Source organism: Ornithorhynchus anatinus, unplaced genomic scaffold, assembly GCF_004115215.2.
Source record: "Ornithorhynchus anatinus isolate Pmale09 unplaced genomic scaffold, mOrnAna1.pri.v4 scaffold_550_arrow_ctg1, whole genome shotgun sequence".
NCBI classification, from domain to species: Eukaryota; Metazoa; Chordata; class Mammalia; order Monotremata; family Ornithorhynchidae; genus Ornithorhynchus; species Ornithorhynchus anatinus.
Window position 1 is genome coordinate 9,944 of NW_024396862.1, and position 15,504 is coordinate 25,447.

Consider the following 15,504-nt stretch of genomic DNA (forward strand, 5'->3'; position numbering starts at 1 on the left):
CGATTGGTCCTGTGACGGAGCAGCACCACCCCCGGTTCCCCCTTCGGAGGGAGGCGCTGGCCCCAGAGCAGACCCTCTCAGACCACCCAGGCTCGGCCTCGCGGGGTCTCTCCCCAAGGGACCGGGACGGGACCGTTTCGGGGCTGGGGGGGCGGGGGGCAGGCGGCGGATGACGACGAGCTGCGGGGTGAGCCGGCAGGGGCAACCCCGGGAGCGTGGCTGGGGAGCTCACTTTTGCCTGTCTCTTTGCCTCCCAGACCCGACGCCCAGTGGGGCATGCCGGGGGTTCCCTGGCGACCTCGGTCTAGGTGGGGGCTCCGCCCCTCCGCGGGGCCACCCCATGCTGGACCGAGCCGAGTCGAGTGAGGAGCTCCCCGTGAGTCATGGGGAGAGGCATCGGGGGGGAAGGACCATCGGAGTAGCCCCCGTCATCGCCAGGCCAGGCTCCTGCCCCGAGCTACTGCACCGCCAGGTCCTGCAGGAAAAGGCCTCCTAAGTGGCTTCCCCCAGGTCAGCAGGAGGAGGAGGATTCTTTTTTTTCTTCTTCTTCTCCTTCTTCTTCTTCTTCTCAGGAGGCTTCAAGAGAGGACGGACGGGTCCCCTGAGTTGTCCCCTCCTTTTGCCTCCCCTGCTTCCCTGGCTCCACCTTGTCCCCCTATCGCCTTTGCTCCCTGACCGAACTTTGCTCCTGGCCTGACCTTTTTCCCAAGCCACCCCCTTTCTCCCGGCCTAACTCCCTTTCCCCTGAGCCCCCCTTTGCCCCCTCCCGTCCCCTTTTCACCCGGCCCCACTTTTTCCCGGGCTTCACCTTCTCCTCTCGCGCCACCTGGGGCCCTCGCCCCATCTTTTCTCCGGCCCTGACCTTTGCTCCTGGCCTCTCCCATTTTCGCTGAGCCTCCCCTTTCTCGTTGCCTCCCGTGGCCCCCTGTCTCCCCTTGGCCCCCGAACCAACCTTTGCCAACTGCCCTCCTCTTTTCGCCTCGCCCCACCCTTTCCCCTCACCTGAGCTTTTCCTCTCGCCAACCTTTCTTCCCGGGCCTCCCCTTGACCCCGGGCGCCCCCCTTTCTCCGGGCCTCCCCACTTGCCCGAGCCCAACTGTATCTCAGGCCTCCCCTTTCCTCCTAGCCCCCCCTTTTCTCCTGCCCCTCCTTTTGTCCTGGGCTCACTGTTTTTTTCTTCCGGCCTCCCCTTGCCCCCAAGCCCCCCCCGTCTCCCCTCGCCTCGGCTGTTCTCTCCGTCTCGCCGCCTTCTCCCCGGGGCCGCCCTTCCTCCGTCGGCCTCACGGGTCCCCCCTGGGCCTGACCGGTTCCACGGGTCTCCCCGGTTGCCCTCGCCTCCCCTTGGCCCCAGGCCTCCCCCCGTCCTTGCGGCCTTCGCCTTGCCGCTTTGGACCCAAGCCCTGAGCGTTGCCCTATGGGTCCCCTCCCCCTCCACTTTGGGCTGGCGGCCTCGGCCCCCGCCCCATGGTGGGGCCCGTGGCAGCCCCCGACGGTGGCTCCGTGCTGCTCTCGGCTTGGAGGATCCTCGGCCTTCTCCTGGGGGCAGACTGCCCTCCCCCCTTTGGCCTCTCCCTGTGTGACCCCTGCCCTGCTACCCTAGCGAGCAGGGGCGGGGGGGTGTGTTTCTGTCTGGGGGACTCGTGGCGGGATGAGGCGCAGGCCCCGCCAGGGAGCCCAGGCGCCCCACCTCCGTGTGGCCGGCGAGTTCTCTCGGCCGCGGACGGAGCAGACCCCCACCCCCCCCGCTTTGGCCTGTGACCCGACCTCCCCCCTGCCTCAGTCTGCCTGGCTCCCCTCCCTGGCTCCTCACCTGGGCCGCTTCGAGGGGCGGGCCCCCCTCCTCTCCCAGGGCAGCGTAGGTCCCCCGAGGAGAACCTCCTGCTCGCGGCAGCTGGGCCTCTTGCCGGGCTGAGAGCGGCCGGGGCCTGGTGGGGCGGGGGAGGCTGATGGCGACGCTGCGGGGCCTGGCTGAGGAGCTGCGGGAGGGCAGGGGGTGCCCCCCCCAAGCCAGGGTGGAGGCGGGAGGTCACTCGCTTGCTCGCTCACTCTGGCATTTCTTTCCCTTGCCCTCCCAGGCCCGAACCTCGGTTGGGTGTGCTGGGGCTGCCCCGGCCAGCTGGGGCCCGCTGCAGGCTGCTGCCCGGCTCTCGGAGGGGCCACCCCGGGCTGCTTCTTGCCTGAGCCCAGTCGCGGGAGGAGAGGCGCTGCACGTGAGTCATAGGGTTGGGGGGCGGGGGGCAGGACCCTCCGAATCGCCCCCATCGTCGTCATTGCCGCCGCCGGGGGAAGACTCCCGGCCCCGAGCGGCTGGACCGCCGGGCCCTGGCGGACCAGCCGTCAGCCTCCACCTCCTCCGCCTCCTCCCCCTCCTCCGCCTCCCTTCCCCCAGACCAGCAGGCCGCCCAGGAGGACGCTTCTTCTTCTCCCTCTTTCTTCTGCTGCCGCCTCAGAGGAGCCAGCCACCTCCCCAGGACTGATGGCTCCCCCGCTTTGTCCCCTCTTTTTCCCTCCCTTCTTCCCCTCGCCCCACCTTGGCTCCTGGCCTGCCCTTTTTTCCCGGGCTTCCCCTCTTGCCCTCATCGGACCTTTCCTCTCCTGGCCCGACCTTTGCTCCCGGCCTGACCTTTTGCCCTGGCCTCCCCTTGTCCTCTCGCCGCCCCACTCTTTTCCTGGCCTCCCCTTTCTTCCCGGCCTCCCCTGCTCTTCCTCGGGGCCCACCTCTTCTCCTCGGCTCCCTCTTGGATTCCGTCCTCCCCTTGGCTGCCGTTAAGTGAGCTGCCCGCAGTCCCCTAGCCGAGGGGTGGCGGAGCCGGGCTGCCTTGCCCGTTTCCCCCAAATCCTTTCCTTGCCATCGGACGTCCCCCCAGCCTTAGCCTTGCCAGTTTGGCCCCCAACGCTTACCTTCCCTACTGGGACGCTCCCCCCGCTCTCCCCCTGCCCGGCTTTGGCCTTGCGGACCTGGTCCCGCACCATTTTTGTGCCAGCTGAAGAACCACAGGGTTCCTCAGTGCTTGTCCTGGGCTTTGCAGATCATCTTTCATACTGTGAGCCAACTCTATTGCCAGAGTTTCCCTCTTATTGATTGGACTGCACTGCTGCCACAAAGAGAAGAAGGGTGGGTGGGTGTGAATCCTGGGGGGAAGCAGAGTGATGAGGCGGAGGCCCCTCAGGGAAGCCCAGGGGCCCGGGCTCCGCGCAGGATGCGCGTTCTCCCCGATTGGTCCTGTGACGGAGTAGCTCCACCCCCGGGTCCCCCTTCGGAGGGAGGCGCCGGCCCCAGAGCAGACCCTCTCGGTCCGCCCAGGCTCGGCCTCGCGGGGTCTCTCCCCTAGGGACCGGGATGGGACCCTATCCGGGCCGAGCGCGGGCCTGGGGGGCACGGCGACGACGATAATGAGCTGCCCACATGAGCCGGCAGGGGAACCCCGGGAGCGTGGCTGGGTAGCTCACTCTTTCCTGTCTCTTTGCCTCCCAGGCCCGATGCCTGGTGGGGCGTGCCGCGGGTTCCCTGGCCATCTCGGGCTAGCTGGAGGCTGCCGCCCCTCCGCGGCGCCAAATCTTGCTGGACCGAGCCGAGTCGAGTGAGGAGCTGCCCGTGAGTCATGGCGGGGGGCACGGGGAAGGCCCATCGGAGTACCCCGCGTCGTCGCCAGGCCAGGCTCCCACCCCAAGCTGCTGGACCGCCTGTTCCTGGAGGAAAAGGCCTCCTCACTGGCTTCCCCCAGGTCAGCAGGAGGAGGATGAGGAGGAGGAGGTGGATTCTTCGTCTTCTGCTTCTGCTTCTGCTGCTTCTGCTGCTTCTGCTGCTTCTGCTGCTTCTGCTGCTTCTGCTGCTTCTGCTTCTGCTGCTTCTTCTGCTGCTTCTTCTGCTTCTGCTTCTTCTGCTTCTGCTTCTTCTGCTTCTGCTTCTTCTGCTTCTGCTTCTTCTGCTTCTGCTTCTTCTGCTTCTGCTTCTTCTGCTTCTTCTTCTTCTGCTTCTTCTTCTTCTTCTGCTTCTTCTTCTGCTTCTTCTGCTGCTTCTGCTGCTTCTGCTGCTGCTTCTTCTGCTTCTCCTTCTGCTTCTTCTTCTGCTTCTTCTTCTGCTTCTGCTTCTGCTTCTGCTTCTTCTTCTGCTTCTTCTTCTGCTTCTTCTTCTTCTGCTTCTTCTTCTGCTTCTTCTTCTGCTTCTTCTTCTGCTTCTAATGCTTCTTCTTCTGCTTCTTCTGCTTCTTCTGCTTCTTCTTCTTCTGCTGCTTCTTCTTCTTCTGCTTCTTCTTCTGCTTCTTCTTCTGCTTCTTCTGCTTCTTCTTCTGCTGCTTCTTCTTCTTCTTCTGCTTCTTCTTCTTCTGCTCTTCTTCTGCTTCTTCTTCTTCTTCTGCTTCTTCTTCTTCTGCTTCTTCTTCTGCTGCTTCTTCTTCTGCTTCTTCTTCTGCTGCTTCTTCTTCTGCTGCTTCTTCTTCTGCTGCTTCTTCTGCTGCTTCTGCTGCTTCTTCTTCTGCTTCTTCTGCTTCTTCTTCTGCTTCTTCTTCTGCTTCTTCTTCTGCTTCTGCTTCTTCTGCTTCTTCTTCTTCTTCTGCTTCTTCTGCTTCTTCTGCTTCTGCTTCTTCCGGACGGGTCCCCTTAGTTGTCCCCTCCTTTTGCCTCCCCTGTTTCCCTTGCTCCCCCTTGTCCCCCTAGCCCCACCTTTGCTCCCGGCCCGACCTCTCGTCCCGGCCTGACCTTTTTCCCTAGCCACCCCCTTTTTCCCGGCCTAATTCCCTTTCCCCCTTTCTCCCCTTTGCCGACCAGCCCACCTTTGCCCCCTCCCGTCCACCTTTCTCCGGGCCTCCCCACTTGCCCGAGCCCAACTGTATCTCGGGCCTCCCCTTTCTTCCCGGCCCCCCCTTTTCTCCTGCCCCCTCTTTTGTCCTGGGCTCACTTTTTTTTTCTCCCGGCCTCCCCTTGCCCCCACCCCCCCCCCCGGTCTCCCCTCCCCTCGGCTGTTCTTCTCCCCGTCTCGCCACCTTTTCCCCGTGGCTGCCCTTCCTCCCTTGCCCTCACGGGTGCCCCCCCGGGCCTGACCGGTTCCACGGGTCTCCCCGGTTGCCCTCGCCTCCCCTTGGCCCCCACCCCCCCACCTTGCGGCCTTCGCCTTGACGCTTTGGCCGCAAGCCCTGAGCGCTGCCATCGGGGTCCTCGCCCCCCCACTTTGGGCTGGCGGGCTCGGTCCCCGCCCAATGGTGGGGCCCGTGGCAGCCCCCGACGGGGGCTCCGTGCCGCTCGCGGCTTAGAGGATCCTCGGTCTTCTGGGTGCAGACTGCCCTCCCCGCTTTGGCCTCTCCCGGCGTGACCCTTTTGCTGCTACCCCAGCGAGCAGGGGGGCGGGGGGGTGTCTGTCTGGTGGACTCGTGGCGGGATGCGGCGCAGGGCCCGCCAGGGAGCCCAGGCGCCCTGCCTCCTTGCGGCCAGCGAGTCCTCTCCCCCTGCCGGGGACGGTGCAGATCCCGACCCCCCCCCCTTTGGCCTGCTCCCCAGCCTCCCCCCTGCCTCAGTCTGCCCGGCTCCCCTCCCCGCCTCCTCCCCTGGGCCGCTTCGAGGGGCGCCCCCCCCCTCCTCAGCCAGGGCAGCGCAGGCCCCCCCGAGGAGACCCTCCCGCTCCGCCCAGCTGGGCCTCTTTCCGGGCTGAGGGCGGCCAGGGTGGGGGAGGCTGGTGGCAACGCCGCGGGGCCCGGCTGAGGAGCCGCGGGAGGCCAAAGGGGGTGCCCCCCCCCAGCCAGGGTGGAGGCGGGAGCTCGCTCGCTCGCTCACTCTGGCCTTTCTTTCTCTTGCCCTCCCAGGCCTGAACCCCAGTGGGGTGTGCCGGGGCTGCCCTGGCCAGGTGGGGCCCGCTGCAGGCTGCTGCCCGGCCCTCGGAGTGCCCACCCAGCTCTGCTTCTTCCCTGAGCCCAGTCGTGGGAGGAGAGGCGCTGCACGTGAGTCATGGGGGGGGTGGGCAGGACCCTCCGAGTCTCCCAGGTCGTCGTCGTCGCCGCCGCCGCTGGGGGAAGGCTACCGGCCCCGAGCGGCTGGACCGCCGGGCCCTAGCAGACCAGCCGTCCGCCTCTTCCGCTTCCTTTGCCTCCGCCTCCCTTTCCCCAGACCAGCAGGCCGCCAAGGAGGAGGCTTCTTCTTCTCCTTCTTTCTTCTGCTGCCGCCTCGCAGGAGCCGGCCACCACCCCCCGCACCGACGGCTCCCCCGCTTTGTCTCCTCTTTTGCACTCCCTTCTTCCGCTCGCTCCACCTTGGCTCCTGGCCTGCCCTTTTTTCCCGGGGATCCCCTCTTGCACTCGTCGGACCTTTTCTCTCCTGGCCCAACCTTTGCTCCAGACCTGACCTTTTGCCCTGGCCACCCCTTGTCCCTTTCCCTGTTTCCCTGGCTCCACCTTGTCCCCCTAGCGCCACCTTTGCTCCCGGCCCAACCTTTGCTCCCGGGCCGACCTTTGCTCCCTGCCTGACTTTTTTCCCTAGCCACCCCTTTTCTCCCGGCCTAACTCCCTTTCCCCCTGTCTCCCCTTTACCCCATCCGGGCCCCTTTTCACCCAGTCCTACTTGTTCCCCGGCTTCACCTTTTCCTCTCGCCCCACCTGGGTCCCTCGTCCCATCTTTTCTCCGGCCCTGACCTTTGCTCCTGGCCTCTCCCGTTTTCCCTGAGCCTCCTCTTTCTCGTGGCCTCCCGTGGCCCCCTTTCTACCCTTGGCCCCCGCCCCAACCTTTGCCAAATGCCCTCCCATTTTCGCCTCGCCCCACCCTTTCCCCTCGCCTCACCTTTTTCTCTCGCCAACCTTTCTTCCCCGGCCTCCCCTTGGCCCCGGGCGCCCCCCTTTCTCCGGGCCTCCCCACTTGCCCGAGGCCAACTGTGTCTCGTGCCTCCCCTTTCTTCCCGCCTCCCCCCATTTTCTCCTGCCCCCCTTTTGTCCTGGGGCCACTGTTTTTTTCTTCTGGTCTCCCCTTGCTCCCGAGTCCCCCAAGCCTCCCCCCGTCTACCCTCACCTCGGCTGTTCTCCCCGTCTCGCCGCCTTCTCTCCGTGGCCGCCCCTCCTCCCTTGGCCTCACGGGTCCCCCCCGGGCCTGACCGGTTCCACGGGTCTCCCCGGTTGCCCTCGCCTCCCCTAGGCCCCCGCCCCCGGCCCCTTGCGGCCTTCACCTTGCCGCTTTGGCCCCAAGACCTGAGCGTTCCCCTCTGGGTCCCTGCTCCCCCATTTTGGGCTGGTGGGCTCGGCCCCCGCCCCATGGTGGGGCCCGTGGCAGCCCCCGACAGGGGCTCGGTGCCGCTCCTCAGCTTGGAGGATCCTCGGTCTTCTCCTGGGGGCAGACTCGCCTCCCCCTTTGGCCTCTCCCTGCGTGAGCCCTGCGCTGCTATACCAGAGAGCTGGGGGGCGGTGTGTGTGTGTGTGTGTGTGTGTGTCTGTCTGTGGGACTCTGGTGGGATGAGGCGCAGGCCCCTCCAGGGAGCCCAGGCGCCCCGCCTCTGTGCGGCCAGCGAGTCCAATCGGCTTGGCCGGGGACCGAGCCGATCCCGACCCCGCCCCCCCCGCCTTGGCCTGTGGCCCGGCCTCTCCTCTGCCTCAGTCTGGCCGGTTCCCTTCCCCGCCTCCTCGCCTGGGTCGCTTCAAGGAGCGGGCCCCCCTCCTCTCCCAGGGCAGCGCAGGCCCCCTGAGGAGACCCTGCCGCTCCGCGCAGCTGGGCCTATTTCCGGGCTGAGGGTGGCCGGGGTGGGGCAGGGTGGGGCCCGGCTGAGGAGCCGCAGGGAGGACGGGGGTGCCCCCCCCCTCCAGCCAGGGTGGAGGCGGGAGCTCGCTGGCTCGCTTGCTCTGGCTTTTCTTTCTCTTGCCCTCCCAGGCTCGAACCCCGATGGGGCGTCCCGGGGCTGCCCCGGCCAGCTGGGGCCCGCTGCAGGCTGCTGCCCAGCCCTCGGCGGGGCCACCCCGTGCTTCTTCTTCCCTGAGCCCAGTCGCTGGACGAGAGGAGATGCACCTGAGTCCTGCGGGAGGCGGGTGCGGGGGGCGGGACCCTCCGATTGGATCCCGTCGTCGTCGTCATCGCCGCCGGGGGAAGGCTCCCGGCCCCGAGCGGCTGGCCCGCTGGGCCCTGGCAGAGCAGCCGTGCGCCTCCTCCGCCTCCTCCGCCTCCTCCACCTCTGCCTCCCTTGCCGCAGACCACCAGGCCGCCCAGGAGGCGGCTGCTTCTTCTCCATATTACTTCTGCTGCCGCCTCTCAGGAGCCGGCCACCCCCCGGACCGACGGCTCCACTGCTTTGTCCCCTCTTTAGCCCGCCCTTCTTGCCCTCGCCCCACCTTGGCCCCTGGCCTGCCCTTGTTTCCCGGGCTTCCCCTCTTGCCCTCGTCGGACCTTTTCTCTCCTGGCCCGACCTTTGCTCCCGGCCTCCCCTTGTCCCCTTGTCCCACTCTTTTCCTGGCCTCCCCTTTTTCCCGACCTCCCCTGCTCTTCTCCGGGGCCCACCTTTTCTCCTCGCCTCCCCTTGGCTCCTGCCGTCCCCTCGACTCCTGGCCTGCCCTTTGCTCCCTCCCCTCCCCTTCTTCTCCCGGCCCAACCTTGGCCCCGGGTCAGACCTTTCCCCCCTCGCCCCACCTTTGGCCCTGCCACAGCTTGTCGGCGGGTCTGCCCTTTGCTCCCTCCCCTCACCTTGGCGGCTTGCGGGCTCCCCTTTGCTCACGGCCTCACCTCTTCCCCTCGCCCAACTGTCTCCCCGGCCTCCGCTTTCTTGCCGGGCTCTCCCCTGTGCTCCCGGCCCAACCTGTTCTCCTCGGTCGCCTCCCTTTTCGTTCCTGGCCTCCCCTTTCCCCCTCCCCACCTTCCCTTTTGGCCTCGCCCCACGTTTTGGCCTAGCCCCCCTTGGCTCCGTCAGGGCCTGACCTCTATCCCGGCCCGACCCTTTTGCCTTTCGCGCAAGCAACCCTGGCTCTGGCCCTCGCCTTTGGTCCCGCGCTCCCCTTGGCCCCGAGCCCAATCTTGTTTCCTGGCCTCCCCTCAGCTCCGGGCCTGACCTTGGCCCCGGGCGCCACCTGTTTCCTCGAGTGCCCCCTTTTCTCCTGGGCTCACCTTTCCTCCTCGGCTCCCTTTGTTGTTCTGGCCTCCCCTTTTTCCCTCGCCCAGCCTTTGCTCCTCGTCGGACCTTTTCGGCTGGTATGACCTTTGCTCGTGGCCAAACCTTTGCTCCTGGCCTAACTTTTCTCCCGGCCCCACCTTTGCTCCCAGCCTGACCTTTTTCTCCTGGTCTGACCTGTTTTCCCTGGCCAAACCTTTTCTCCTGGGCCCACCTTTTCTCCTCCTCTGACCTTTTTCCCTGGCTTCACCTTTTCTTCGGGCCTCCCGGATTCTCCTGGCATCCCCTGTCCGCCTGTCTCCCCTTGGCCCCTGCCCTCACCTTTGTCCCTCACCTTACCTTTTTCCCTTGCCAAACCTTTGCTCCTGACCTCCCCTTTTCTCCCGGCCTTTCTCCTCCGCTTACTTTTTTCTCCTGGCCTGACCTTTTCTGCTAGTCTGACCTTTTCTGCTAGTCTGACCTTTTCTGCTAGTCTGAGCTTTTCTGCCAGTCTGACCTTTTCTCCTGGCCAAAGCTTTTCTCCCGGCCTCACCTTTTCTCCCGGCCTAACCTCTGGTCGTGGGCCCAGCTTTTCTCCTCGGATCACTTCTTTCTCCTAGCCTGGCCTTTTCTGCTAGCCTGAGCTTTTCTGCTAGTCTGAGCTTTGCTCCCGGCCTCACCTTTTCTCCCGGCCTGACCTTTGGTCGTGGGACCAGCTTTCCTCTTTAGCTCACTTTTTTCTCTTGGACTGACCGTTTCTGCTAGTCTGACCGTTTCTGCTAGTCTGAGCTTTTCTGCTAGTCTGACCTTTTCTGCTGGTCTGAGCTTTTCTCCCGGCCTCCCCTTTTCTCCCGGCCTAACCTTTTGTCCTGGGCCCACCTTTTCTCCTCGGCTCACTTGTTTCTACTGGCCTGACCTTTTCCGCTAGTCTGACCTTTTCTGCCAATCTGACCTTTTCTGCTAGTCTGAGCTTTTCTCCCGGCCTAACCTTTTCTCCCGGCCTAACCTTTTGTCCTGGACCCACCTTTTCTCCTCTGCTCACTTGTTTCTCCTGGCCTTTTTCCGCTAGTCTGACCACTTCTGCTAGTCTGAGCTTTTCTGCTGGTCTGACCTTTTCTGCTAGTCTGACCTTTTCTGCTAGTCTGACCTTTTCTGCTAGTCTGAGCTTTTCTCCCGGCCTGACCTTTTCTCCTGGCCAAAGCTTTGCTCCCGGCCTCAACTTTTCTCCCCGCCTAACCTTTGGTCGTGGGCCCAGTTTTTCTCCTCGGCTCACTTGTTTCTCCTGGCCTGGCCTTTTCTGCTAGTCTAAGCTTTTCTGCTAGTCTGAGCTTTGCTCCCGGGCTCACCTTTTCTCCCGGCCTCTCCTTTGGTCATGGACCCAGCTTTCCCCTTCGGCTCACTTTCTTCTCTTGGCCTGACCGTTTCTGCTAGTCGGAGCTTTTCTGCTAGTCTGACCTTTTCTGCTGGTCTGAGCTTTACTGCTAGTCTGAGCTTTTCTCCCCGCCTCCCCTTTTCTCCCGGCCTAACCTTTTGTCGTGGGCCCACCTTTTCTCCTTGGCTCACTTGTTTCTCGTGGCCTGACCTTTTCTGCTAGTCTGACCTTTTCTGCTAGTCTGACCTTTTCTGCTAGTCTGAGCTTTTCTGCTACTCTGAGTTTTTCTGCTAGTCTGAGCTTTGTTCTCGGCCTCACCTTTTCTCCTGGCCTGACCTTTGATAGTGGGCCTAGCTTTCCTCTTCGGCTCACTTTTTTCTCATGGCCTAACCGTTTCTGCTAGTCTGACCATTTCTGCTAGTCTGACCGTTTCTGCTAGTCTGAGCTTTTCTGCTAGTCTGACCTTTTCTGCTAGTCTGACCTCTTCCGCTCATCTGACCTTTTCTGCTAGTCTTACCTTTTCTGCTGGTCTGAGCTGTTCTCCCGGCCTCCCCTTTTCTTCCGGCCTAACCTTTTGTCCTGGGCCTACCTTTTCTCCTCGGCTCACTTGTTTCTCCTGGCCTGACCTTTTCCGCTAGTCTGATCTTTTCTGCTAGTCCGACCTTATCTGCTGGTCTGAGCTTTTCTGCTAGTCCGAGCTTTTCTCCTAGTCTGACCTTTTCTGCTAGTCTGACCTTTTCTGCTAGTCTGACCTTTTCTGCTAGTCTGAGCTTTTCTCCCTGCCTGACCTTTTCTCCTGGCCCAAGCTTTGCTCCCGTCCTCACCTTTTCTCCCAGCCTAACCTATGGTCGTGGGCCCAGCTTTCCTCTTTGGCTCACTTTTTTCTCCTGGCCTGACCGTTTCTGCTATTCTGACCTTTTCTGCTATTCTGACCTTTTCTGCTATTCTGACATTTTCTGCTAGTCTGACCTTTTCTGCTAGTCCGAGCTTTTCTGCTAGTCTGACCTTTTCTGCTAGTCTGAGCTTTTCTGCTAGTCTGACCTTTTCTGCTAGTCCGAGCTTTTCTCCTAGTCTGACCTTTTCTGCTAGTCTGACCTTTCCTGCTAGTCTGACCTTTTCTGCTAGTCTGACCTTTTCTGCTAGTCTGACGTTTTCTGCAAGTCTGACCTTTTCTGCTAGTCCGAGCTTTTCTCCTAGTCTGACCTTTTCTGCTAGTCTGACCTTTTCTCCTAGTCTGACCTTTTCTGCTAGTCTGACCTTTTCTGCTAGTCTGACCTTGTCTGCTAGTCGGACCTTTTCTGCTAGTCGGACCTTTTCTGCTAGTCGGACCTTTTCTGCTAGTCTGAGCTTTTCTCCCGGCCTGACCTTTTCTCCTGGCCCAAGGTTTGCTCCCGTCCTCACCTTTTCTCCCAGCTTAACCTATGGTCGTGGGCCCAGCTTTCCACTTTGGCTCACTTTTTTCTCCTGGCCTGACCGTTTCTGCTATTCTGACCTTTTCTGCTATTCTGACCTTTTCTGCTAGTCTGACCTTTTCTGCTAGTCTGACCTTTTCTGCTAGTCCGAGCTTTTCTGCTAGTCCGAGCTTTTCTGCTAGTCTGAGTTTTTCTGCTAGTCTGAGGTTTTGTGCTAGTCTGACCTTTTCTGCTAGTCTGACCTTTTCTGCTAGTCCGAGCTTTTCTCCTAGTCTGACGTTTTCTGCTAGTCTGACCTTTTCTGCTAGTCTGAGCTTTTCTGCTAGTCTGACCTTTTCTGCTAGTCTGACCTTTTCTGCTAGTCAGACCTTTTCTGCTAGTTTGAGCTTTTCTCCTGGCCTGACCTTTTCTCCCGGCCCAAGCTTTGCTCCCGGCCTCACCTTTGGTCGTGGGCCCAGCTTTTCTCTTTGGCTTACTTGTTTCCCCTGGCCAGACCTCTTCTCCCGGCCTCACCTTTTCTCCCGCCCTAACCTTTTGTCCTGGGCCCACCTTTTCTCTTCGGCTCACTTTTTTCTCCTGGCCTGACCTTTTCTCCCGGCCTCAGCCTTTGTCCTGGTCTGCCATGTTTTCCCGGGCCTAACCTTTTTCCTCGCCTCCCCATGTCTCCTGCTGCGACCTCTTCTCCTTGCCTCACTTGTCTAACTCCCCTTCCCTTGGCTCCTGGCCTGCCCTTTGTCTCTGGCCTCACGCTTTCCACTGGCGGAACCTTTCCCCGCGGCTTAGGGCCGTGCCGCAGACGCACCCTTACGCCTCCTGTCCCCTGTTCCCCTGGCCTCCCATTTTCCCCTCAGCTCACCTGGTCCCCGGCCCACCTCTTTGATTCCTTCCGTAGCATTTAGTGAGCGCGGGCTCTGTGCAGAGCCCTGTTGTCAGCGCTGGGCTCGAGCAAGGATCGTGGCCCTGTGCCCCGTGGGGCTCCCCGGTTTCCTCCCCCTTTGCCAGAGGAGTCCCCTGAGGCCCAGAGCCGTTGAGTGAGCTGCCCCCAGTCCCCTAGCCGAGGGGTGGTGAAACCGGGCTGCCTTGCCCGTTTCCCCCCAATCTTTTACTTGCCATCGGGCCCCCCCCCAGCCTTAGCCTTGCCGGTTTGGCCCCCAACGCTTACGTTCACTTCTGGGACGCCCCCCCGACCGGCTTTGGCCTTGTGGGCATGGTCCGGCACCATTTTCGTGCCAGCTGAAGAACCACAGGGTTCCTCAGTGCTTGTCCTGGGCTTTGTTAATCATCTGTCTTGTGCTGTGCACCGACTCCATGGCCAGAGTTTCCCTCTGATTGACTGGACTGCACTGCTGCCCCAAAGAGAAGAAGGGTGGGTGGGTGTGAATCCTGGGGGGGAAGCAGAGTGATGAGGCCAAGGCCCCTCAGGGAAGTCCAGGGGCTGGGGCTCCGCGCAGGATGCGTGTTCTCCCCGATAGGCCGCGGATGGCACAGCCCCACCCCCGGGTCCCCCTTCGGAGGGAGGCGCCTGCCCGAGAGCAGACCCTCTCGGACCGCCCAGGCTCGGCCTCGCAGGGCTCTCCCCAAGGCACCGGGAAGGGACCCTTTCCGGGCCGAGTGCGGGCGGGCGGCTGGTGGGGGGAGCCGCTGCCGCCGAGCAGCCGGGGTGAGCCGTCAGGGGCAACCCCGGGTGCGTGGCTGGGGAGCTCACTCTTGCGTGTCTCTTTGCCTCCCAGGCCCGACTCGGTGGGGCGGGCCTGGGGTTCCCTGGCCACCTCGGACTAGCTGGAGGCTGCCGCCCCTCCGCGGGCCACCCCGTGCTGGACTGAGCCGAATCGAGTGAGGAGCTGCCCGTGAGTCATGGAGGCGGGCAGTGGGAGGGGGGGAAGGGCCATCGGAGTAGCCCCCGTCGTCGCCAGGCCAGGCTTCCGCCCCGAGCTGCTGGACCGCCAGTTCCCAGAAGAAAAGGCCTCCTCACTGGCTTCCCCCAGGTCAGCAGGAGGAGGAGGAGGAGGAGGTGGATTCTTCTTCTTCTTCTTCTTCTTCTTCTTCTTCTTCTTCTTCTTCTTCTTCTTTTTCTTCTTCTCAGGAGGCTTCAAGAGAGGACGGACGGGTCCCCTGAGTTGTCCCCTCCTTTTGCCTCCCCTGCTTCCCTGGCTCCACCTTGTCCCCCTATCGCCTTTGCTCCCTGACCGAACTTTGCTCCTGGCCTGACCTTTTTCCCAAGCCACCCACTTTCTCCCGGCCTAACTCCCTTTCCCCTGAGCCCCCCTTTGCCCCCTCCCGTCCCCTTTTCACCCGGCCCCACTTTTTCCCGGGCTTCACCTTCTCCTCTCGCGCCACCTGGGGCCCTCGCCCCATCTTTTCTCCGGCCCTGACCTTTGCTCCTGGCCTCTCCCATTTTCGCTGAGCCTCCCCTTTCTCGTTGCCTCCCGTGGCCCCCTGTCTCCCCTTTGCCCCCGCCCCAACCTTTGCCACCTGCCCTCCCCTTTTCACCTCGCCCCACCCTTTCCCCTCGCCTGACCTTTTCCTCTCGCCCACCTTTCTTCCCGGGCCTCCCCTTGACCCCGGGCACCCCCCTTTTTCCGGGCCTCCCCACTTTCCCGAGCCCAACTGTATCTCGGGCCTCCCCTTTCTTTCTGGACCCCCCTTTTCTCCTGCTCCCCCTTCTGCCCTAGGCTCACTGTTTTTTTCTCCCGGTCTCCCCTTGCTCCCAAGGGCCGCCCCCCACCCCCGTCTCCCCTCGCCTCGGCTGTTCTTCTCCCTGTCTCGCCGCCTTCTACCCGTGGCCTCCCTTCCTCCCTTGGCTTCACGGGTCCCCCCTGGGCCTGACCGGGTCCACGGGTCTCCCCGGTTGCCGTTGCCTCCCCTTGGCCCCCGCCCCCCGCCTTGCGGCCTTCGCCTTGCCGCTTTGGCCCCAAGCCCTGAGCCCTCCCCTCTGGGTCCCGGCTCCCCCAATTTGGGCTGGCGGGCTCGGCCCCCGCCCCATGGTGGGGCCCGTGGTAGCCCCTGCTGGGGGCTCAGTGCCGCTCCTCGGCTTGGAAGATCCTCGGTCTTCTCCTGGGGGCAGACTTGCCTCCCACCTTTGGCCTCTCTCTGCGTGAGCCCTGCGCTGCTACACCAGAGAGCGGGGGGGCGGTGTTTGTGTGTGTGTGTCTGTATGTCTGTCTGGGGGACTCGTGGTGGGATGAGGTGCAGATCCCCCCAGGGACCCCAGGCACCCCGTCTCCGTGCGCCCAGCGAGTCCAATCGGCTTGGCCGGGGACAGAGCCGATCCCGACCCCGCCCCCCCCTTGGCCTGCGGCCCGGCATTCCCCCTGCCTCAGTCTGGCCGGTTCCCCTCCACGCCTTGTCGCCTGGGCCGCTTCGAGGGCCGGCCCCCCCTCCTCTCCCAGGGCAGCGCAGGCCCCCTGAGGAGGCCCTGCCGCTCCGCGCAGCTGGGCCTTTTTTCGGGCTGAGGGCGGCAGGGGCGGGGCAGGGCGGGGCCCGTCTGAGGAGCCACAGGGAAGGCAGGGGGTGCCCCCCCCCCAGCCAGGGTGGAGACGGGAGCTCGCTGGCTCACTCCGGCTTTTCTTTCTCTTGCTCTCCCAGGCTCGAACCCCGATGGGGCGTCCCGGGGCTGCCCCGGCCAGCTGGGCCCCGCTGCAGGCTGCTGCCCGGCCCTTGGCGGGGGCCACCCGCGCTTC

General features: G+C 63.5%; 1 long non-coding RNA gene across 1 annotated transcript; it reads left to right on the top strand.

The window, feature by feature from the left end:
* Window positions 1-286: 286 nt before the first annotated feature.
* Window positions 287-3,720, top strand: LOC114808921. The gene is made up of 3 exons (XR_003756683.2): window positions 287-510; window positions 2,076-2,210; window positions 3,476-3,720. It is a non-coding gene; the product is annotated as an uncharacterized LOC114808921 (long non-coding RNA).
* The last annotated feature ends 11,784 nt before the right edge of the window (window positions 3,721-15,504 follow it).